This window comes from Anguilla anguilla, chromosome 5 (assembly GCF_013347855.1).
Source record: "Anguilla anguilla isolate fAngAng1 chromosome 5, fAngAng1.pri, whole genome shotgun sequence".
In the NCBI taxonomy this organism is placed as follows: domain Eukaryota; kingdom Metazoa; phylum Chordata; class Actinopteri; order Anguilliformes; family Anguillidae; genus Anguilla; species Anguilla anguilla.
In genome coordinates this window covers 46,492,163-46,517,880 of record NC_049205.1, presented here as the reverse complement: position 1 = coordinate 46,517,880, position 25,718 = coordinate 46,492,163, and the positions used below count along the sequence as shown (strand labels likewise).

General features: G+C 39.0%; 1 protein-coding gene across 1 annotated transcript in view; it reads right to left on the bottom strand.

The window, feature by feature from the left end:
- The window catches only part of sema6dl (sema domain, transmembrane domain (TM), and cytoplasmic domain, (semaphorin) 6D, like), a 76,711-nt gene that overhangs the window by 30,512 nt on the left and 20,481 nt on the right, over positions 1 to 25,718 (bottom strand). The window contains exons 2-3 of the mRNA XM_035418521.1: positions 22,242 to 22,338; positions 4,975 to 5,005 (exon numbers count right to left, since the gene is read on the bottom strand). The gene's annotated coding sequence lies outside the window, so the exon portion shown is untranslated. The remainder of the gene's footprint in view (positions 1 to 4,974; positions 5,006 to 22,241; positions 22,339 to 25,718) is intronic.

Here is a 25,718-nt window from a genome sequence, read left to right as displayed (position 1 = left end):
TTGGCCAGTTCGGGAGCAGACGCAGTCTGTAGGCAGCCTGAACTTCCTTTACAAACCACTCCCATTCAAATTTATGAGTTTAATAACACCTCAGAACAGGCCCCTACAAGATCTATCTGGTGGTTACACAAGCGAAAGGCAGCTCAGTGTGCTCCAGAGGAGGTTTTTGCTCTGTGTTTTGTCTTGTGTAGTGAACGAAACCAGATGATCCAGCGAGGAAATTTTAATAAAATTGACTTTTCGCAATGTTCTGGCATATCATGTCCTCTCCTATAATGTAGCATAGGGGTGCCTGGGTTTTGGGTAGCAAACATGTGAGTGAACATGTTCATGCCAAAGATTTTTGGTAAGCCATAACTTCCTGAAATGGAAAATCAAATCTGCAGGTATTCATATGTATTACTATTAGTAGAAGACATGTGAAGTGGCATGAGGTTTGACCGGAGGCTCCCTCATCGCTATGGAGAGCTACAATGGAACAGCATGTGACCAAGGTGTCCTCTGAGCTAGATTTTTTACTGTCCTCTGTTCAGAATCTGGCTGACTTCAGACTGCATTTATTCTTCATTGCCACATTGATAATAGGAAGCCTCATTACAAGTTTATGAATTCAAAACAAAACAGTTAATTTCCTGATTTTATGAACAATACACCACAACACTCAATTCCTTTTTTTAATGACTTGACTAATCATTGGAACTTACATATCACTCAACTTTCTTTAAATGTCCATACCCTGTGTACAGAAGAATTCATGCATAGTGGCTGTACAAAATGGTCTTTTCTGTGATCATCTTTTTTAACCTTCAGCAATAGATCAAAGAGATTCTAAATGTACTCTCTAGCTTTATTATTTCTGATTTAGCAAATGAGTCCTGAGTTCGTACATGTAGAAGATTGACTTTGGGTCAAGAAGTACTATAGAGAGAACATCGATCATCACTCCAGGAGATGGAGACCGTACCTCAAGGCCTGCCATTTCGGCCAATGTCTCTCTCTCTCTCTCTCTCTCTCTGTCAGAAGCCTGTGCTAAAGAACTGGGCCTGTTGGGTGTTTGACACTGCTAATAACCAAATGAATGGTCTCTGGCTTCATTTTAATTGGGGGCTGTCAGGGATATTTGTCCCCGTCTGTGCAGAATGCCAGAGAGGGAGATTGTTATTCAGCCCTGGTGACGGAATATAATGTTTACGCTTTGGTGATGGGAGCTATAGATATGGAATTCTAGCTGTTTTGAGTAGAATGACTCAAACTGTGAGAAGGATGAGAGGTGAACCTTGGGTCTCTGTCTCTTTTGCTAACACAGGAAGTTGTAGGAAGGGACACATTTAATACATGTCCCTCCTCTCAAGAACCTTTTTCACTTTTATGGTGGAAATAAATGTCTTGAAGGAGTAAATAGAGAGGTACTGAGTTACCTGGAGGGGTTGTGTTAAATGCTGGACAAGGCAGAGAACGAAAGAGTATTTTAGTGTATTTTAAGGTATGCATTTGTTTGAGGAAGTGATTTGCTGTATATGCTGTACAGAACTATATGTGCAACGCAGACAGCCTTTTTGCAGCACAACGTGATACATTTTCTTTGGGTTTGTTGGATATCTGCATTTTTTTGTTTTTTGTTTTTTCATAATTTTGAATAATTTATGGTACTATTTATAGAAACTAGACGGATGCAGTTAGTATTTTTAGCTTGCATGCTTTTATGTCTTGTGGCTTTATGTAATACCATTTATGTAATCTTTACGTTTGATGGGACATTTTGCTGCGTGTCTCTCTAATCCTACTGCGCAAGAGGAGACAACAGTGTTCCAGTGACCCTTTCAGCAATATTCTAAGAAATAAACTCGAACTGCGAGAGTGAAAGGAAGCATTGACATAAGAAGGACGTGAGTTACGAATGGCGTCATCCCCAAACAAAAGCTCAAAGAAGTTTGGCTTTCCCAAGGGAATTATCCACATATCCAAATATCTTTTTTCTACAGGACAAAATGCCACAATTATAATCTGTATTAACTGTATGTACAGCGGTGCTTTCAGATTAAGCACTGATTCTGTTAAATACCACGTGTCATGTAATCTGGTATATTTGTCAACCAAGGTCAAACCGCAGCTGGACAAGCCAGGATACGAATAATCTCTGCCATAAAGAGCTGAAAGAGCAGACAATCTGAAAAAGAAAATCTGAAGACATTTTATATGCGTGTTTTTTTTGGGGGGAATGACATTATAGCTACAATAAACACAGAAAATGAACATAGATGAAAGCATGCCTTTCTTCCATCACAATGATGCAAAACTCATAGAATTTCACACCTTTTGTCTTTCAAATTCAATACCTTTGAGACCATGTTCCAGTGGTGTTACACATACTTATTGTCTGTATAGGTGTGATTTACAGGGGCTGTTTTCAGATGTTTGCGGGTGCTTTACTGGCACTGTTTGAATGAAATGATTTTCTTGCAGTTGAACTTTGCTTGAACCCGAATTGATATCCAGATCTGAAAATTGTAGATCTGATAAAGCCAATCGAATGCCTTGCCACTGCAGGTCGCTGAAATGGCTCAGCTTGAATTGTTTGCGGTGTGCTTGGACACAGAATGCTATATACAACTGCTGTATATGTGGAACCCATTCTGGTTTCATTTTGATGTGTGGCATGTAAGGAGTAGCACTCTCAAAGCAAGAGTTACTGTGTGGATTAAGCGGAGGCTTAGTCCGCCCAGTAGCTTGCTGCAGTTTCTTATCTGGGCTAATAGGATTGATGGTGACAACCATAATTACCAGAGAAGGGCTAGCCTGTACTGTAATTACAGTGCAATTGTAAAAGCAAAGCCAAGCTGTAAGATACAGACCACAGATTCCACCAAGATTTGGTATTCTGCAGGATGAAGCAATGTTTCAGCAGGATGGATTTTACTCATTTTTATTTAGATGTGTGTGATACCGGGGAAGGATTCAAAATGAACAGCACCTCTGCTTATAAAAACAAATTGATCTGCTGAACAGTTTTTCCTGGTTTGCCGCTTGGTGCCTATGCATTGCAAATGATCATGTCTCTCATATTGCTACAGTGCTAAATTGTTTTGCCACATGATCATAAATGCATGCACAAACACAAACACACACACAGACACATACACACACACACGGATCTGCTGCTTTTGAGGAGTCTTGTCATTCAGATATAATGAAGAAAACTAGCCACTCCATTAAGGCAAATTGAATGCTCTGTCTTGGCACTTTTTCCAGCATAAAAGAGATGGACAGAATGAATAGGATGGCAAATTATTTTGGAAAGATTGCATACTTTCCCTGTGAACTTTGGTAAGGACAGGCAAAATAAGACTTATAAAAATAAACTTTTAGATAAGCTGTAACTTCTTCTGCTTATTTAAGGTCATGTGTATTTGTTGTGATTCCACAAGTCAAAAAGGATCACATTTCTATAACAATCAAAGAAACCAGTTTGCTGGACTTATTTCTGTACAATTCCATCAAACACCAAAGAACAACCTATTTTCTCTGCACAGCCTTTGTGTAGTCTCAACAATATCCAGCTATGAAGTGAACGCAGCTCATTTTATAGAAAATAATCCTGAAGAAAGGTAGCCTTAGAGCTGATTTGTCTGTCTTGCATATGCTCTGTGAGCTCATTTTCAGGACAGACAGGCAATAAATAAGGTCTTGTGCAAAGTACCTGTATTGAACACACGTATATTCTGTCTGCAGATAAAGATAATAACCAAAGCTGAAAAGCTGACCCAGAATTCCATGACAAAGAAATCTTCGTTGCTGTGCCCAACAACCAAACAGTAATATTTACTATCCTACTATTGGTGGATAATATAAAGGCAACAGGTGCTTTAATTCAGCATGTCATAGATAAGAAATGTTGTGATATTCTTCAGATATTATGATGTGGTTCATGTGATGTGCTGAAGTCTACAAACTCTAAAGAATAACAAACAGCCTTTGAGTGATGAAAGCTTAGGTCTATACAAGAAAGAGATAAAAGACCTGCACTCACTTCGTTCCACTAGAATGTCTGGTTTATTTTATACTTTATTAAGGATTCTTTGGAAACTCCATTAGTGCTGGCCATTAATCTGATATTAGTATGCATAACAAACTCTTATGCATGCATATTATCTTTTGTAAGAACCCACTCTTGTGCAGAATCACTGGTTATTTCACAAGCTTGTGTGATTAGTAAAACAGGAATTCATCAAGACTCAAAATGAATAGAATCTGTCCACACCCAGCACAGCCAAATAGGGAGCTTGCAGCATGTGATTGACTCAGACAGTCCTGAAGCACCCCATTCTTTCTGAACCAGAGGGTATCCTCATTGGTGGGATTGTTATGTGGTCACAGACGCTGTATGTTAATCAGAATAGTTCTGCATGTATTAATTGGTGGGGAAGTTGATCATGTGGTGCAGGATACAAGGGCCTCTTGTCTAGTATTTTGATTTGGATTAGTTCATCCCTAAATTCAGCAAAGGTATAACTTGGGGCAAACTATTGCATGCTTGAACAATTGTAGGCAGGACACATGCACTATGAGTCAAAGACATTAGAAAGCATAAAGCTCATGCCCATGAAAGGTATACCACTGATCCGGGTTGGGCGGGGGGGGGGCCCGCAAAGCCTGGTGTCATGTGATCTGGTTCACAGGGGAACAGCTTTCAGGCTTATAAAGGGATTAATCCGACTTTCAAACCAAAGACAAAAACACAGATTTCTTCTGCTAGGAGGAAGTGTGGACAAATTTGAATGAGTAACTCTTGGCTCACAACACAGCTGGGCCCACAGAATGGGTCTGTGTGGTCCCTGCAGTGATTCAGGTCTGGACAACAGCACAATTCAGGATAACACTTTTAACATTTCTGCTCTGACAATAACTCTGTCTTTGTTACACTGGCAGTTTAAGCCTTTCGTGGTGTTTCAAAGGAAAGAGAATGTAAATTCTCACCTTCCTGTGGAGGCGGATGCACACAGATGACCTGAAAAGGAAATGAACAGCAGTTATCTTCTGTATTGCTGAGAATGTGATACAAAGACAGAGATCCAGTGTCAAGATTCAATCTCCCCACTTCGTTCGCAGGCACTGAGAGTGAACGGAATTGAAATGAAATTTTACGGTCTTATACTTTGTTGTTGAATTGTGGAGGCAGTTTCTTTCCAACTGACACCAGGTCAGCTGTCAGGAACACGTTGCTTTTTTCAGCTTGGTAAACACATATGCTCATGCTCAAATACATAAACTGTTTTTTAAGAACTGATTTCTTAGCAGTGTGAAGTACACCCTTTTATCTTGATTCTACTTGTATGACATTCATTAGAAATTATATTCTTGTCTTATGATACGGGTGCGTATTGTGTATTGCATATATAGCAATGTTTATGATACAATTTTCCATGAATGCCATTGAACAAAAAGAAAAGCAAGAAACAGTCAAAAGCACTATGTGTAAAAATCAATGCAATTAAATATATATTTTTAATTCTTTAAATAAAAACAAATAAAAAACTCTACAGGAGTCTGGTAAAGTGTTACCCAATACATTTCTACAGCCTATTCTTTGTGAACTACCTCAATTTTCAATATGGAAGAGAAGGCCTTTCATCGTTCTCTGTTGCTCTAAGAACTGGAAATCGGAGACAGAGGCCCCCATTCTTAAAGGGGCTCTCCACATTGTGTTAGAACTCATAGTCATAGGTCAATAAGAAACCACTGAGCAACAGTCCAAGATTTTAGCACAGACAAATGGTTCATTTGGTGGATGATTCAAAGCTGGTTTAGAACATCCAGGAGGGTAGCTTAAGGTGGGCTTCAGATTCATGCCTGCATTTCTTACAGACATGTGAACAATGCATCTTCAATCAATCAATCAATCAATTGATTTTATAGCACAATGTAAAATCAGGTTGCCATAATACTTGAAAGAACGCTTATACCACAGGGAATTAAAAACAGAAAGAACCCTTTCTGTCTGATGTGGGGAAGAAACTGAGAACTCTTATTACTGTCTTGCCCTAATCATCTCTTTGCCAGCAGAAATCATGGCTGATGAACAAGATGCACTTCATCAGGCCATGCACTGATGCATTAAGTGTTTTGCATAGATGCAACACCGCTGTGGCATCCTAACGAGAAATGTTTGATCTCAATCACTTCGGCAAACATACAGCTGTATAAATAGATGGTGCGTAAAATGTAAGCAGGGGCAAGTCACCGCAGATAAGGGCTTCAGCTAGCAAAATGAATTGAGCAAACAATGGAATAATTGATATTTAAGGAAATGAAGAATGACCTTGAGTACTCCATCTGGCTGCCGAGCTCTCAGACAGCTGCTTGACGCCAGCTTCGCATTAACAAAATCCCCGGCCTTCGATTCCTCCCAGACTGGGATTCAAATAAAACAACAACCTTCCGTTCGCTGCGCGAAAGAAAAAGAACACTGGCACAAATCTGTCAAGTTACATTGCCTGTCCGCAGTTTCATAATGGAGTTAAACCAGGATAGAGGTGACACAAGTCTTACGTGCTCAAAACGTTTATTTGAAATAGGAATATGCTACGCACATTCTTTTTCAATGGCCAGACGCTGCTTTGCGGCTGTGGCCAGGGCGAGGCCTAATGAAGCGGCCCCTTTCAGCTTCTCAAGTCGTCTTTCACTCGCCTAAAGTGATGACCGATTGCGAATCGGTTGCGTCTGAGGTGTTAATGTGGGCACGGAAAGCTGCTGAGTCCAGGGTGGCATCTGAGCTTCCCTTTGCCACCGCTCGCCCTCGTGCTTCTGTGAAGTGCTGACATTATCGGCAGGATATGTTCTGATTTGCAGGGCATATCCTTCAAGAAAACATTTTTTATCATGCTCCCCATCTGCCCCCTTTGACAGGCCTTAACTCATTGAGGGTGCATAATTCAGTTCTTTATTCATCCATTTGAATAAGGAGGCGATTGGCTGCATAATGTGACTGATGTCCTCTGAGCAATCTGCTTCAGGAACAAGGGCACGCGGCAGGTTACGGAGCCTGAGCTGTTTGCAGGTAATCGAAAGGACGCCTCAACCTTTAAATAGCCTGAGAGGTGCCAAATTCTCTCTTTGATTATTCATTACGCAAACGGGTCCAGGGAGGATGCCTCCATAACAAGCTCCGGTCACGTTATCTTGATGCAATTTAATCGAGTAGCAAAAAAGCTCAGTCCTCTTTCAGCCAATATAATGTGCCATACCATCTGCTTGAGGTCCAGGCTGCGAATTCCACACTGTATCTCTAAACAGCATATTTATACATACAGTGTCTAAATCGCCATCACTTCCAAATGTGTGGGAGTCTGAAATATCCATATTTCTCTGCTTTAATGATTATGATGGCTGAGATGTGGTTTCCAGCTGACTGGTCTTTCTGTTGTATGTACAATGTTATGTATTGTACCTTTTTGGCTGTATGTAACACCTCTAGTCTTGCCTTTCACTGGTTTTATATTCATGTTCAATATGAACCTGCACACATTAATGGAAGATCTTTGGGTTTTGGTTCATGAAAATAGCTTTTTGAGCTGCACTGGTTAGTATGAAAAGCTTACTTATCTGATTGTCTGCTGTGTCTCATTTTGTATGCACTGGTAATGCTTAACAAATAAACCTGTATTGATTGGCTCATCAATTACTTGAGATAAAAATAAATTATCTTCTTTCTTCTCCTCTAATCCCCAGGCTGTAATTAACTGAATGTTTCCGGTGATAGTGTCAGAGCGAATGGATTCTAGAAGGTCTTAAATACAGTGTCAAATGATTTGGTTGTCTTTAAGGGATGTTTTTTCCAGGCATTTTCTTTCAATGAAAGGGAATTTCAGGCAGACCTGCCCTCTCCGTCATGCTAACTGAACTCTGACTCCTCTGTGCTTTGACTCAGATTGAGTTGATACGAAACTGATGTGCATTGTTTAGCTATAGTCCACATCTTGTGGAGATAAACAGCACGCACCAGACAGATGTTTAACCTTGACAGTTCCCCTTGAAACCGACAAATCTGCTTATCTATAAAGCATATTTTGTCTGTAATGCTTCCTATTCCCTCGATACCTGCCTGCTAATTAGGCTGTTGTATTTCATGTTCAATTTTAATGAGTTTGCATCATTATCTTCAACTGCATGATGTAAATATTTGTTCATTTCCTGGTGCTTTGTTGCCAGTGTTTATTGGTTTTTTTTTGGTTTTTTTTACTTGAGCATCCATTATTTTAATTTTATGCTCTGCGAATGAAAACCTACTCCGTATTGTCATTCACTTTTTTCATTTATTTGGTTAAAAAAAATGCTACCTGGAGCCACAATTCTTTCAACAGATTTGCATTTTTAACGTGTTGATGCAGAATACATATGTTTCTTAGTTTTCAAATTCAAGTTTTACATGGGCTGATTTGCTGTTCATGGGGTTTCTTCTTGTCTTCAGCATCGGATTTGTTTCCTGTTGAAGAATTCTGGCTGTTAATTAATAAGCTATTTCCTGGACAGGAGACTTTGACTGCTTTATGCAGCCATTGTCAGCTTTAAGCACAATGTAATTATTTCAGCATGTTGAAGTATTCTGTTTCAGTTAGGAACGTATCACTTTCCTTCCCAAAGCAGCCATTTAGTAGTAATGATAGACAAGCACTGAGGGGGGATAGGGCTACCTTTACACAAATCCTTTTATTCTTTGCACTTGTTAGTATAGCCTCTCCTCTCCTTGTAGCTTTTGTGATATTACTAACGATGGCTTCTGTGAACCGACAAAAATCAGACTGAGATGCACCGTGTAGTTCTGAAACTAACATAACCGAATTACGATGGATATTTAGAACTCACCAAACATGTCAATTGGGAGGATAAACATAAAGGAAAACTAATTTGGAGCTGTTTTTAATATTTATGAAGCAGCAAAAGCACACTGTCTGCCCCGGTCTGTGGTTTATAAATGAATATTTGTACAGTGTCTGAGACAAGGTGATTTATTTAGCTGTAAAGGTTACCGTGGCTTGAAGGCTGTCAGAGTAGTGTGTCTGTTCTGCGGTTTTCATGACGCCAGTGCTACTGTAAACACGGGCTCGGTGGACGTGAAGAGGCCATTGATCAAGCCGAACAGGACTGTCAAATGTTCACTTTCGTCAGATATGACGTTCGTCAGAACACACAAAAACCCAAGTTGTGCTGTTTACAGTCTATCCCTGGCCTTCCCTATGCAAATGTGCAAGTTATTTGATGCTATCATTTTTTATTGCTCCAAACTCACGATTCATATGGAAAAATACAGATTAGAGAGGAATATAGTGGGATTATCTCTTCACGGTTCTGTTTTTGTGAAGACTGAATGGACCGTAATTTTTTGAGTCATCACGTAATGAGCCTGACTAAGCTGTTTGTTGAATTGCTGCTTTGTTTTCTCCTCTCCAGTGCAGGAGAAACATGGTGTGCTCATTTCGTTTAAACGAAATACAGTTTTACCTCTGCTTTTTTCAATTTAACACTATTCTGGAAGTCAGCTCGAAAAAAAAGAGAAGAAAGTCAAATTATGCAAGTGTATAAATATAGTACAAACCATGTAAAGAATAAATCAGCTTAACTTGGTGCACTGTGTGCATTTGAACGCGTAGTCAATTGAGGTGTATGGTACAAATTGGCTGGCTTTCAAAATATGAAGGCCTTGTCTGAATCATAATCTAAACAAAATAAATGAAATGCATAAATCAGAAGTCTGTATGTGGTGAAATAGATGATATCACTGAGTATGTATTCATTTCACTTTAAGAAAACTCAACTATTAAGAAAAATTCAGCTGAGCTGTGTTGTCCGTCAGCTATGTTGATAAGATCAACCCAACTTGATGCGGGCAACATCAAGTCACTGCTGCTTCTACTGTGTAAATTGGAATCCAGCCTTATGGAAAGCCCATGCGTGTGTTGGGTTCTAAGGTAAGTATTATTTGTGTGTGATGTGTGGTGTCTTTGCATGTGAACTGATACCAATCTATTGACTTTTTCAACCTGTCAATGCAATTTGAGAAAAGTGGGAAAACTTGCACTGTGGTCTAGCATATCGATATTTGAAATTAGTGTCTGTATCTGCAAGGTACAAGGTATAGTACTAAAACGTACTCCTCCTGCAACTAATAGTACGTTTCACTGTAGCAATACCATATATTTTATTAGCAGCTTGACACCAATGAGGCATACACTCATCTGTGATTTGATTTGCTCTCTTGCTCTGTGGGAATACATGGATATTATGTCATTTTAGCTTAAATTTGGTATATAAGTGTGTGTTTGTGTGTGAGGAAGTGCTAAATGTGTGCTTTGTATCAGAATGTCACAGAAGGCAACAGGCACTCAAAGCAACAAGCACTCAATGAAATAGTAGCTGAAATAAACTGTATGGATAAGCAGTAGAGTGGCTAAAAGCTGTTATTAGACAAAAAACAAATGCAGATATTTGACTTTATAAAAAATTTAAAAAACACCTGGACACCCTCACTCATGCAAATTAAATGCTCTCAACTGTTTGGCAGAATTTTCATAAGTTAAAAGAATGGTTTGTTTGTTGACAAGAGGGGTGGGGATATATTTCTTGTAATTTAAGCAGTCCAGGGTTGGAGTTTTTTCCTCCCTTTGCTCATTAGTGCACGCGCTCTCGGATCCCCGGTTTGGGAATTCACCTTACCGCTCTCTCTCGTGCGCTTTGTGCGATGCCCTGGCTTGTTACAAATGAACTGTAACATAATTCCAATTTAGCACAGGTGGCTGCTTCTCAGCTGCGCGCTGGCAGAACAAACGCTGCTGCAGCGCGCTGTCTCTGCTGAATACCCCCCTCTAACCGGAGCTCTTTGCACCAGTCAGAAATCCACACACTGAGAGCTCTGTTAGAGCACAGCTCTAAATAGCTGTTAATTATTCCCCCCTTATTCTCATGTCGTTTGGACACGTTTGCATGCGTTCTGTATCTCCAGAGCAGCATAGAGCGGTTTTGTTTAGTTTTTCATCATTAGTAATGACATGGTTCATTGTTTATAATTAAGTGTTTCCACGTGCAGATTGTTGAATGTATCAATAGGTTTACAGTAATTATACCCTTTTCTGTATAAATTAATGGGACTATACAAGTCCTTTGCCACCATATTTGATTGTACTTCATCAGCAAATAAACATACTACAATTATTTTAAAGGTAAATAGAAAAAGCATGTGGGCATTAGGCTTTATAAACATTGTGAACTTTTTGCCAAACGGCACTGTTCAGTCCACCATCAACTAGTCTGATACTGTCGACAGTGCATTTCCCCTGGTACCTGTTGAACAGCAGGCTCTGTTATGCTCATTCTATCCTGAAATGCACACACACACACACACTGGTGTATCAGAGCTCTATATATGCTTGTTGGTTGTCTTTTTCACAGTGTAAGGATCACTTGACATCTTTGTCTCCCAATCTTTCTCAGTTGTTGTTGTACAGGCAAGCCTTGTTTACAGGGATGAGGCTAATTCCATGGTAATACTTCCAGGTACATGATCTTATTCTTTCAGGACACTGATGGAAATAAGACTGTTGTATCATATTTGTGCCACCCGCTGACAATAAGGTGCAATATTTGGACTTAACCGCTATTATTTAGTCTTACCAAAGTGTGCAACAGAATTCTCTCTACTTGCTGTGTCCTTGACATTGTAAAACTATGTAAATAGTGCAGGGTGCTTTATTGATAAAATGTGTCGTAATGAGATGCAGAATGCATGAATCGTAAAACAATGCTTGTGCAGGAACAGCAATAATGTGTCATTATCCTTAACTGGGGGGAGGGGAAATGTGTCCACTGTACTAGCACTTTCATCCAGGGAAACATGTTTGGCATAACAGCACAATAAACACTTATTGATCACAATTAGAAAGCAATATGGAAAAATAGAAAAATATTTACAAATTTATGGTCAAACACATTTTGTTGGGGGGAAGGGGGTAGTGGACTTTCTTTTTTATAGAGCAATAACTGTTTTCCAAAAACTGAATTAAATATATTGATCCACTCTGTGGTTTGTATCGATTGGAGAAAGACTGTAATACTTAAAGTTATTTAATAATAGTGCCTCCAGCAGACTAATTTAAGGATAATTTATCTTCAGTAACATGCCTATAGTGTCTGGTTTGTTGAGTGAGGAAATGGAATTGGAATGAAAGATTTCATTTTCTTATAAGAACAACATACAGCTTACCTCCGTATTATGCATTTCAGTTTTGAGCAAATGGCATAATTGTGATAATTTGCATAATTTGTTCTTGTCGCATGTCATACAGTGAGAAACATTATTGAACCAAAGAAACAGAAACTTATCTTTTTTCAGAGTCTGATAAGCAAGTGTACTGTAGCACTGTTCATTAGGGAATTTATTTCTGAACAAATTACTGACCCTCTAATTTTATGCTACCCTCTAATGTATAATGATAATGCATAATAATGCAGTAATGAAAAGATAACCTATGTACATGTGCAATTGATGAAATAACAGAGCGCTTTTCCACTCATTAAAATAAAATCCTCGCGCTGGGCAGTTTTAATGTAGCCAATTTATTTAGAGTGATCTCTCTTATTTGCTGTAAATAGATATGTGGCAGGCTGGCATCATGATAAAGGGTTAGGATTTAGTGCATTATCCACAGTATGAAGCACAGAGCTGTTATTACTGCCAGACGCAGTTATCCATCAGACCGGCTTAGCTGACGAAAGCCCTTTAATTCTGATTACAGAATTCCTCCATTAGCTTGAAAGGCTAACGCTGGAGTGAGTTGTTGCTCGGGGCGATGATACCATCTGTCTTGGCCGTTCCATGAAAGCAATTGTTCTGATAAAAACAGTCACCTGCTTTTTAAAATTTATTATCCAGCTAAATGTAAAGATATTCTGTGCAGAACGTTTGAACACAGGACACAGCTATACATGCAGAACCTCAGTGTAATTGGAAAACAACACAACCCTAATTGGAAATTCTAACAAGCTTTTGGATCCGAGAAAGAGCACTGGGATTTGTTTGTGTTTAGAACAGGGAGTGACATGGTCTACTAAGACCCTTCATTACTGTGTCTACGATGTTGAATTCACAGTTGCATGACATCCCTCTGAAAATAGAGTCGGAGCAAAATCTATAAACATTCCTGTTGTTAGGCCTGGTTTTTGGACCATGCAGTGTAACTAGCACCACACACAGAATAGGTATACTGAAAATAAAAAATTCAGTGCTCATTGGATGCCTCAGAGTACTTCCTGGTTGTTTGCTTACTACGACGGAATGCTGAATACTAAGGTTGTACGTGTGCCATTCCATAAGAAGGTACTCCCTGTAGGCCACCGGAGGGTGGGAAACTAATAGTGCAACCAGGTGGGTACGTCACCTGGTTATACTGGGCATTTCCCTACAACCTATGTGGTCAAAATGGGTGTCACTTGAGTGGCAGTTGCTCTTTGGCCATTTTTCATTCTAAGTGACAAGCCCGGTATTGATCCAAATGCTACAGTCTGCTGAGGCTAGCGCTCGGAGCATTACCAGCTGCTGACTAACCCGATAGGGGGCTGTGCTTAACTTGGCAAATTTACTTTCTGAATACACAAAAAACAGGGAACATATCCTACATGGAAATATAATCCCAGCTCTCTCTAACTCTCTACCTCCCCCATCCTATGTCTCCTCTCTGCTTCTGATGTTGGTGCATGCAGCAGGCCTTTTGTGTCCTGTTTTGGGTTTTAAGCAGATGAATTCATTTGCAAACTGTGTGGCAGGCATTAGGATGACACCATGCAGAAAGTGATAGTATCACTGTGTGAGCGCTGAACATCCTGATAAACCCATTGGTGTGTGTTAATGGAAACTGACAGGCTTATTCCTGTGTGCCGTCCAGGGTGTATTTGGCCACGGCTACATTTCCTCCCTTTTGTTCTGAGAATAACTATACGTTAAATTTGCTAAGCCTTTGGCAGTATAGCCAAAGCTTTTGCTGCAAAGAAAGCTCTGCAATAATGTTAGTATGGTCAACTACATGTTATTAATCTTTTCCCCTTATCATAGCTTGTTTTGCTCTTGTAATGTAAAAGAAATGCAGGAATTTAAGAGCATACTTTATTTGAAATAATATTTATGTGATGTCCATATCGACAGGTAATATTTTTAATTGGCAGTAATTTGATGTGATGAAAATGCCATGTATTTCCCTGGAAATGTCCAACAAGGTCCCTGGTGTTTGGTTTTTTTCAGTTAATCACTTCTTTGTCATATGATATGCCAAGCTGCAGTCACATGCAAGGAGAAGCCTGGAACAAACAGGAAATTAATATTTTGTGTGCCAGATATGCAGACTTCATGCTTAACCATCACATCAATCACATCAAAACCACCATCCCTTAACTTCAGAGTAATACATTGATTAATACGATGGCATAACACATAAAGAATCAGCATCTTCATGCATTCTGTGCATTCAGCCTCACAGACTTTGAGAGTACTGAAAGTACAGCCCATTCTGTGATGCTAATCTTGATAATGGCTTTGGATCTCCCTGCTTCAACCAGGGAAAGACACACAAGTTCCTCTTGCTGTCTGTGTATATGTGAAGCTGCACAATTTCCCCCCATCTGCGCTTTTCATGGTAATCAGAAGCTCGATGTCTCATGGCATTAACATGACTAGGGAATCATTGTAATGTGTCAAATCTGTAATATTTTATAATATTTTATAAATAAAATATTTTATTTTAGTCAGAGTTTCCTGAGATTGTCTCCTCCCTCAGAAGACTTATTTTGAGTTGTTAGTAATTTTGGTGTGGATATGGGCTTAAAATCTGTAAGGTGAGGCTTTTATATAGAGTACATGAAATGGTACATTTTGATTTTAAAATTTAATTGGACATGCTCTGTTGTTTCCCAAAGATGTAATTCATTTGATATTAATGCTACCTGAAATCAAATCAAATTCAAGTTCAAAGACAGTTTCATTCTGCTTCAATGGAAGCATAAAAAATCTAGTGATACCTGATGATATTGATGATGTGGATTTACATTGGTTCCTTTCCCTCCTGAATTATGAAATAGTTAACCCTATTTTTCCCTTATTGTAATTAACGCATGATACTAAAACGGGTTTTAAAAGTTTTAGTGAATCTTTTATTAAGATACATTTTCAGAAAGATTTTATATATTTGCATTAGTGTCAGTACTTTTTTCCATGACTGCAGCAGTCTGGAACCATGACTGGTTGTTTGCGCCACAGAAATGAGTTCCAACTAAGAAGTAGATTACATGTAAACTTTTAAAGATCAGGAAATACACAGAGCCTCTGAAGTCATAATGTAGCTGTGCAAGCACTTTTGAGTTACACGAAGTGTATTTTATTGCTTTTGACTGTGAACCCCTTAACACCCCTATACCCGCTCTTGTAAAGCCATCAGAAACTTCTTTAAGTATTTAAAATATCCTTAATTTCACACAAAAACTGTCTGGGCCAATAAATGACATAGACAAAACCTGAGATAGAATAGAAAAACCCCCAGGAAGTGAACCTTTCCTTTAATATGCAGTTCCTTTTGTATATGAAAAATGTTGTGGCTGCAAACAGAATAATAATAATGATGGAGCTCAAAGTACTGATTACTAATGACTAATTTTCTGTGCATAAGCATATTAATGCTGTGTTGACACCCATATTTTATGCTGATAAGTTTGGCACGTCAGTGTAGTCAGTGTGTTGCTGAAATTGCAGGTCACACTGGTGATTAGTGCATTCTTTTTCAATAGGGCAGTTAGCTGCTCCACATCTCTTCTGTGTAACCTTGGCAATAACCTAATCAAATACCTCTGTTGTTCCTTTGAACATTATTCAAACCTTACACCACAGCCAGATCTCTCCTTTCGACAACCTTGGGGCTACTGGCTATCCCCTCCCTGCATGGCCACAGTGCCTGTTTGTTCCGGTTATTATGGTTTTTTTAATGGTTTTATGTGTTTCTTTTTTGTGGCCTGTAATAGCAGTGATCTGTAAGTACTTGGGATTTGTATTTAGGTTATTGGTTACCATAGCTATCGTGCATTAGTGATTTTGAATATTATTATTATTAGTTGGTAGGAGGGGGTGTTGCTGTGTGGCACACACTGTTTTGCATAGTCTTGGATTGAATCCAAAGTGTGCCAGTGGCGACTACAGCAATTGTTTTAGATTATCTGTATCTATTTGGATGGAAAACTAGAAGTGGACATCTCTTACATTATACATTGTATAACATGGACACGTGGTGTTTTGGAACACTTGCATATCATTAGTCACAAAGTATAATAACAAACCATGGCCTGGATTCACTCAAAATGTGTCCTTAATTTTAGCTTCAAATGAAATGCAGGTGTTAGTTTTATTCTTAGCAAACACAGGTTGGTGAGTTCAACAATTGCTGATATGAGAGCATGAAGCTGTTTTTGTGAAGAAAAATGGTAAAACATGCATTCATTTTAAGTCAAGGTTGAGGAAGAATGTTGATTGAACCCAGACCCATTTCTTTTTAAACCTGTATTTTACAAGCAACACATTAGATGTTCCAAATGATTGGCCATATACAGTATCATGTGTGCAATGGCTATAATGGCTGTTTAATGGCTGTTTTGCTAATTCAACAAAAAAAATACTTGCTCAAGCCATTCCACATATTGCAGGTGCCTGTGGGAATCTCTACCAACCTTAATTATTTCATCATCTAAGTTGATTGCTGTTGTCAGGATGGAACTTCATTGGGCTGTTGCTTACCAGCAAGCAAGTTAGCTGCTATTCTCCCTTACGTGTTCCCACAAATTATGCTTGTTCTGGATGTGCATGGTTCAGCACAAGAGGTAGCTGTAAATAAATGTGGACAGAAAACTCTAGCATACTAAATTTAGAATAGCTAGCCTCTGCCTATTTTATATTTGTTAGCAATGCGTAGTCAGTGTCGTAAGCAATGCAGTCGCATCGGACTTCACAGCTGAACCTCGGCTTCCACACTGTTCATTGATAAATTCATCTGTCAATTTGTGGAGAAGTGAGCTAAAACATGTGATTTATTGTGCGCAAGATATTGCCGGTTTTCTTTTTATTATGCCACTCCTTCAGGAATTACCTGACCTTTGATGGACCCCCTTAACAGAGGTGTTTTCAGCAGTGAATACAGTTAAGCTATGCCTGTCTGAAAGTAACATACATGGATGAAATGCACCAGAGGCATTCTGTGTCTGTTTCAGAAGACTCCTTCAGTCTCTGAGAATGATTGAGTATGAGGTTCTGAGCCTCATCTCACCTAGCTGATGAAGTCACAAAGTCCAAGCAGTAGAACCTGAGCATACAAATGCTATACCTGTGCAGGGTTTCTCATACTAACGAGAGCCAAGGGAATTCTAGCAAAGCTGTTAGCGTAAAAACAGCTATAAAGCCCGCTATATTTGTCTACTTTTGGCATGACCCAAGGCAAACTGGGATCGTGTGTGCTGCTTGACAGAGATCCACAGTGAATCTGATTCATGTTGAGCTCTTAACTCTTAAGCCTGGGAAAATACATGGAGTACAGATCCATGTTTGATATTGAATTATTCATTGCTGTAAATAAATACATCAATAAATAAATAGAAACAGGACTCAATAATGGACATCAACCCCCTTACCCTTGAACCAACCCAAGCATAAACCACATTATTGTGAATCCTCTGAAAGATTCCTGATTGTAAAAAAAAAAAGAAAAAGAAAAGCTGACTATATAAAAATAAGAGAGATACCATTTTTAATTGATCAACTATTGGTGCAACTGCAAAATAATTGCATAAAAATGCACATTATGGTGGCATTATCATAAAATATAGCCTGCAACTTTGCTGAATTAAAAAATAAAGAAAACATTATTTTATTCATTGCAATACTTCTGCCATGGATAATGGTGGAGTTTTATTTAAATTAATTTAACACAACTTAATTTAACATGGAAGGATCAGAGAAGTTAAACCCTCCAATTTGAGACCCATGAAATGTGCTTGTGCCATTCTGATGCACTCACTCATGAGCCAGCTACTGTTTTCACACTACAGGCCACGCAATACTAAAGGGGAGTCGGTGCAGTTTTGAGGAGAAGCATATCTTTCCTGATGACAGCTGGTAGCCTGTGAGTGCCTGGTGTTTTGCAGGGAGGAGATAATGCAGTGTTAACCTGAAGAACTCTGGCCACCTGTGAACTTACCCCACCCTGGGAAGGCAAAGCTAATCCTGACACGTGTCCTGACACTGCAGACTCCCATGTCATCATAGTGGGCTCCTGACATATTGCAGGCCAAAACATTTTTCAAATATTTACATTTTAGGGCCTAGCCTGTGCTTGTGGTTCTCGGTCAGTGCCAGGCTGAACTCCATATTTTATGAAGAATCATTAATACTGCTCTGATAATGGGATTTGAATCTTCATATTTTCACTCAGAAAATTATTTGTGCAGCTGCTTATTGCCAAATGGTATTTAGTGGGCCAGTTCTGTCATTAACATTTAAACATGAGTAAAATGATCCAAATGGCTGTGCTTTTGAAGTTCATAAAATTCGGCAGCATTTACACATTCTATTAAAATGCTCATTAAATTAAGAACCTTCTTTGCACTGAGTACTGATAATGCAGATTCAGCAAACAGGTCTGGAGTTCTGCTCCTTTCAGGATGCTTGTGAATTAGAATGCCTCGTCAAAGACATTCAATAAGAGGTCAAATTGCTGCAACAAAATATTTCATTGTACTCTGCCTTACTGAACGCTGCTCTGACATACTGGGAGACTTTCTGCGACTAGCGAGCAGTTAGAATACACTTCAGTATTGCAATAGGATGCCAGCCACAACCTCTGTTTTAAATGAAATAACAGTGACTTAACTGCCAAGCATAATACCACAACCCTCATTTGTGCTGTTTACCCACATATCCCTCGCTCACTCCTTAAACTTGTCTTATATCCACTTGTTTTAACACTTCCAAATTGGCAGTCCCCTTGCTCTTCAATTCTCTCAGGGCTGCCTCCTGCTGCCTTGCATTCAACACTAACAACACACTGTGGCACTTGGGTTCTTTGGCAAGCCACAATGTCGTCATTTTGAATCTTGAGGAATCCTCATTTTAATTATTAATTTGGCCACCCACTTAATGTTGTCCAACCAAAAATCCATTTGAAGTCAAAGGAGAAACCACTCCAACTGCAGCAGTAGAACAAGACTGACCTTCTCCAATCCCATCATCTTTTTTGCAACCAGACTATGAGAATTATGTATTCTTGCACCCTGTTACTGAACACCAGAGCAGTCAGTCAGGCCAAGTGAGGTATACTAAGTAGGCCTGGTGTTGAACAATGTGTGATTTATTGGACCCAGCTAATGCTTTGAATGAGTTTCCTATTGTTTGTGCGTGTCAGTTGCGCTGAAAATCCAGCTGTATCACTAGCTGAGTCCTGAATCCACCTCGCTGTATTTAATTACTCAACTTCAGTGATCTACCCAGACATTTAAAGTATAGACTATTGAGTGCTATGACCTGCTTTCCACATGCCATTGAGGATGTATTGAGAACACGATACAGGGGCACCTTTTGATGTTGATACCATCTTCCCACAGTCTGGCAACCCCGGTGCGTTTTTCACTGCTGAATGAGTTTACATCAAGTTACTTTTAATTGTGTCATCAGACATGCCTGAGATCCAATAGCTCTGCATTAATGTGAGACAATGGCTGGGTTTAATGACGCCATGATTTCTCAGAAATGGATAGAATGTGAAATTGAAACAGGATGTGTGGAGGGGTGGTGGGGGTGGAAGAGGGGGGTGGGGTGATGCTCTTCTCCATCTGTCCTTACAGTGATTGGCAGAGAATGTCTCCAAAGAATACGTTTTATATTGCAGTTCAAAGCTTTGGAAATGAATGTGGGTGTTATAGAAGTTGTTCTAAGAAGAAATTAATAATTTCAGAAATATCAGATTAAAATCTTTAAAAACGAATCGAATATAACAGGGTGTTTGTTCTTTGCTTTGTTTGTGCTGACCTGACAGTTTACATTGAAATTAAAATAGCAATGAAAGTGTTTTCTAGGACTAACAATATGATTCATATGCTCGGGTCTGAAATGCACTTTCAGATCTCTGTTCATTCCTTTATGGCAGTTCAGCACTCGCTTAGTAGAAGTCCTGTGAACATTGTCTCGTCTGATTAATTTCACAGCAAACTTATTTACCATTTTACATGTTCTCACTTTAGTTCTGTAAGTTTACACAGGGATAACAAATAATACCAGCAAGTTCAGCTTTCATACAAGCAGTAGTCCAAAACGAGTATATTTACTTTTTTGCGATTGGAAACACACCACTGGCCATCCATTCCATTATAGTGAAAGGAGTTAATAAGGCTTTTATGAACCATAAATCTTTCATGAGTGTCATTATAAAAGAGCAGTGCAGGGAAACACACACCGCCATCTGGAGTATGATGGTCTATCAAAACAAAATTGCAAAATGAAATTTTGATTAACTTTATTAGAAAACCCAGATCTAATTTATATGGCCATTCATCAGGCTTTTCTCCATGACTGCTTTGGACTAACAAAACTTTAATAAGTTATGAATACAGAAGTGTGGTGAGGTCCCAGACAACAAGAAACAAGATGCCAATAGACACCCCAAAGTAAACTGTCTGCTTCTTTGTTTATGGTTATAGGGATGTTTAAGTTTGCCTTACAAGGACAAAAGTATGTGGACACCCCTTCTAACTAGTGGGTAAAGCTACTTTAGACTCCCATTGCTAACAACTGCATAAAATCAAGCATACAGCCATGCAATCTCCATAGACAAACATTGGAAGTAGAATGGGTTGTATTGAATAGCTTAGTGACTTTCAACATGGCACTGTCATAGGACGCCACCTTTCCAACAAGTAAGTTTGTCAAATTTCTGCCCTGCTAGAGCTGCCCCGGTCAACCGCCGGGTTCTGAAGTGCGTAGCGTGTAAAAATCATCTGTCCTCGTTGCAACACTGACTACCAATTTCAAGTCTGCCTCTGAAACATCAGCACAAGAACTGTTCGTCAAGAGCTTCATGAAATGGGTTTCCATGGCCGAGCAGCCGCACATAAGCCAAAATGCATTCACTGGAGTGATGAATAATGCTTCACTATCTGGCAGTCTGATGGACAAATCTGGGTTTGGTGGATGCCAAGAGAACGCTACCTGCCCCAATGCACAGTGGGAACTGTAAAGTTTGACGTGGGTGGAATTAAGGTCTGGGGCTTTTTTTCATGGTTTGGGCTAGGCACCTTAGTTCCAGTGATAGGAAATCTTACTGCTAGGGCATACAATTACATTCTAGAGAATTGTGAGCGTCCAACTTTGTGGCAACAGTTTGGGGAAGGCCCTTTCCTGTTCCAGCATGACAATGCCCCCGTGCACAAAGCGAGGTCCATAAACAAATGGTTTTCTGAGTTTGGTGGGCAAGAACTTGACTGGACAGCACAGAGCCCTGACCTCAACCCAATAAAACACCTTTGGGATGAATTGGAAATGCTGACTGCGAGCCAGGCCTTATCGCCCAACATCAGTGCCCGACCTCACTAATGCTCTTGTGACTGAATGGAAGTAAATCCCTGCCACCATGTTACAAAATCTAATGGAAAGTCTTCCCAGAAGAGTGGGAGCTGTCATAGCAGCAAAGGGGTGGACCAACTCCATATTAATTCCTATGGTTATGGAATGAGATGTTCAGCAAGCAAATATGGGTGTGATGTGTATATGTGTGAATATATACAATGTTTAAATGTACAAATCTATGATATTGGGCAAATTTGCAAATATTCTGTGATTTTTGTCTGTATTTTCCAATTAATATTTTGTTCACTGTATCTATGACAGTCAATTATGTGTTGTCAATTTAGAAAAATAATGGAATATGAATTACCACAAAGATATATGAGTTCTCCATCATGATACATGTGGGTGGCTCTCGCATATGTTGCAACCATTATACAAAGAAATTTAACTATAACTGCACTTCCTTTATTTAAAATTGTTGAACATGGTGCTGAATTAACTTTATATGCTTGCCAGGAAACATTCTGCCTTTAAATATGTGCTTTCGGTTAAACATCCAAATTATATTGGAAATGTCGCACGCAGTAAAAATTGACTGGAGTAATATTCTCCTTACCTTTATGAACAACAGCAGTGATCTCCACTCATTTCAGTCCTGGGAAGTTGACAGTATATGTCAACATTGTTGAAGATTTGAAATGCGTCCAAGAATCCTGCAAAGAAAGAAAGAACAGTCATCAGAATTTCAGAAGTAGAATGTCTGTCATTTTTAACAGTCTAATTATTTGTATGACATGATCATGATCTTGCTTCATGAGAGGATGTTAAAAAAAAAATCACATTTAAGAAATTCAAGTGAAATCTCTCTCTCTCTCTCTCTCTCTCTATATATATATATATATATATGCAGTGCTCATCAACTCAAACATTTCACTCCAAACTTCTCTTGACCTATGTGACTTATTTTAATCTACAATTGTATATGCAATGTGCCTCTGAGGAGCTGGAATATATGTGAAGATTAATGAACCCAATTTGCAAAAGTGACCTTTTTACTGCCAAACTGTGAAGGTGGTAAGCCTCTTAATGTTCCCATTTTAAAATCCTGTTATACACCAGCCCGTTTAGATAAGTATAAACAACCACATCAGAACTTATAAAGCACATAAATTAAACAGATTCGAGTAAATAGCGCAGTAGATTTTAAATTAAATGGAGAGACAAAAATAATGATATGATGAATTTTGCTCTACAGATTACAAAAAGGATTGGTGGCCTTCTTTCAGAAAATGAAATGCTCTATTCCATCAGGATAAATAATGGAATCATAAAATGGCTGGAGAAATGAGGCATTTTTAAATTTTATATAGTGGATTGTTTACTGCTATATCTGTTATATCTGCTGGAATTGGCTTGATGAAGGCAATCATTTGCTTTGAACAAACACCCTCACTGGCTCTTGTACCTCCCCTTTCCAAGAGAACATTTCTAGGTATTCTAGAAGGTAAGTCTAAAATTCTTATTTTATTTTACAGCCATTAAAATGTCATATAGCATATTATTTCCATCAGGATGAAGCACTTTGAAAGGAAAGCCAGGGCACAGGAGGACACAATGTGAGCTGATAAAGTCAGGGCAGTAATTTGGCATGTGAGATAACAGAGTGAAAATAAGCAAGCAGGTTATTTCTTTTGAAACTGACATTGTCAGAGAGAGCGATTATTGAGCTCATATTATACACAAAATGTATGTTATTTTAAGCCTGGGGTAAAAACATCAGATACATTTTGCACAGCACTTTGATAAGAGGATCCACTGGAGAAAGAGTCTGTAGTGCTGTTGCTGGCTTGTCCACAGAATAGGCGTGCCTGTATCCATCACAATGTTTCTTTTGTCCGGCTCTTGATGTGAGGCTTGTTAGTGTTTTGCCTCTGTGCGTGACAGTAGCCTGTCTCCAAGCCTTTTTGTGGCAGGCCTGTGTTATATCATACTAAACTGAACATGTGTATTACGCACTCCGCTTTTTTACCCCCCCCCCCCCTTCACCCGATCTTTCCCATCCCCAGGTAATCAGTATTACTTTAGCCTTTTGTTTTTCCAAAGATCCCCACATGCATAAACAGTCTCACACATCAATATCTCTTGTGCAGAAAAAACTACTTTATATTTGTCTTTGATATAAATAGGACTCAGAATAACCAATAATTTTGCCAGTGTTTTGAATGCACCATCAAAAACCCAACAAATGTATTCATGGTGTTACATGAATAATGCAAAAGGTTTGTCAGGGACAGCATAACAACAACAACAGTAAATATAATAAACAGAGGTAACAACAAAAAAAAAAATCAATTGATACTTGCTGTACATTCTCTGACATTAAAATTGCATAGCTGGTTGTGCAGTTATTGTGAATCCTTTGCAGTTGCAGCCTTTGACATTGAAATGAATGCTCTGTTTGTACAAAACCCTACCGGAGTGACATCATCTAAATCTAACCGCAAACAACCATTCAATGCACTGGGCTCCATTAAAAAGGTGACCTCAGCCTGACCCTCATGTGCACAAATTAGTGTGCACTTCAGTATAATGTAGATAGTCCTTTCTTATTGATTATATGATGTTCAGGCCTCATACGGTTAAAGACTGCAGATGAAGAATTAGAATTAGACACTAGCATTTTAGCTGCATTTAGAATTGTGTGAAGTTGAGAAAAAATAGCTTATTAAATATTTTGGTGGTAAGATAATCTGTTGGGTCTGCATATTCTAATTTCATGTAATTAGTTACAATCCTCTTTTTTTCAAATGATCCACTTTCAATCAAAAGATCCGCAATCAAAACATTTATTCATTACTGCAGTGAGATGAATGCCTTTAATGGCCTCTAATAAATTGAATTAGAGTCATTTCAGATCAAAAGTTATATAAAATAGAATGACTACGTGCATTTAAATTACAAACACATCACCACCAACAGCAACAAAACAAGACTCAGGTTTCAATGCACTAGTTACACCAGTACATAATATTGCTTTTATAATTCAATTCAAGATCTAATTCGCTCAGATTATGACAGATTTGGTCATTAATTAAAAAAGAATGTAGGATCCAATAATATACATTTAAATATACAGCACGCACACACACACACACACACATATATGTATATATATATATATATATATATATATATATAGTGTGGTCATGTGCAGGAGGCCCATCTCCCCAGCCCTTGGATAGCTACTTTTAAGCATCAGAAGCTGTTGCATAGCAACAAAGGGGTCAGGGGAAAAGTGCAGGCTAATTTATGTGTGTGGTCAGTTTTGTTCTGTGTTCAGTCAGTCTTGCTGCAGTAATGGCAGCTGTGATGGGAAAACTCTGTCAAATAATGAATTTGTACAGTGTTTTATCAGGTCAGAAATGCATGACTCAGTGGACAGTGAAAAACAACAAATTTAGGCAACAGTTGTCTGAATTTCCTAATGTAAAAAAAATATGTTTAACACAATTTCTTGATATAAATTTAAGAATGAAATCCATTGCCTTCGTATTTGAGATGGTAACAGTAAGCGAGATCTGCATTTGCAAGTAAGAATTAAGAATTGGCTGCTTTTCCAAATAAGAAGAAAAAAGGCAGCATTCCACGTAAATGTTGAAGGAAAGCTGTTTTTACTACTGCGGGCCAAGCCTCGGAGAAGAATGGGCCCCAAAAGAGCCGAATCCACTCTGCGCATGATCTCCGTAACCCCCTGTCTGCAGGCAGTTAAATTTGGGTGACAATTTCACGGCTCTCCTTTCAGTGGCTAATGAAAGGAAGCAGATTCCTTCCTGGTTGCTCAAGTTCGAGCGGAGAGAGGGGGGTATCATGGGAAAATCCGAACCTTTGGCATCCTCAGTGAGATACTCAAACGGATACCTCTCTACGCCGGGCATTAGCGCTTTGCAAACACAGGCCTGAGTAAACCGTGTGAAATCCACAGAACTGGGTTCATGGCTCATCTTGGAGATTAGGAAAAAAGGGGGGGGGGTCTTATTCAGTCCATTCTGGAGGCCTGACGCACACCATTTTGAATGTTTGCTTTTTCTCACAT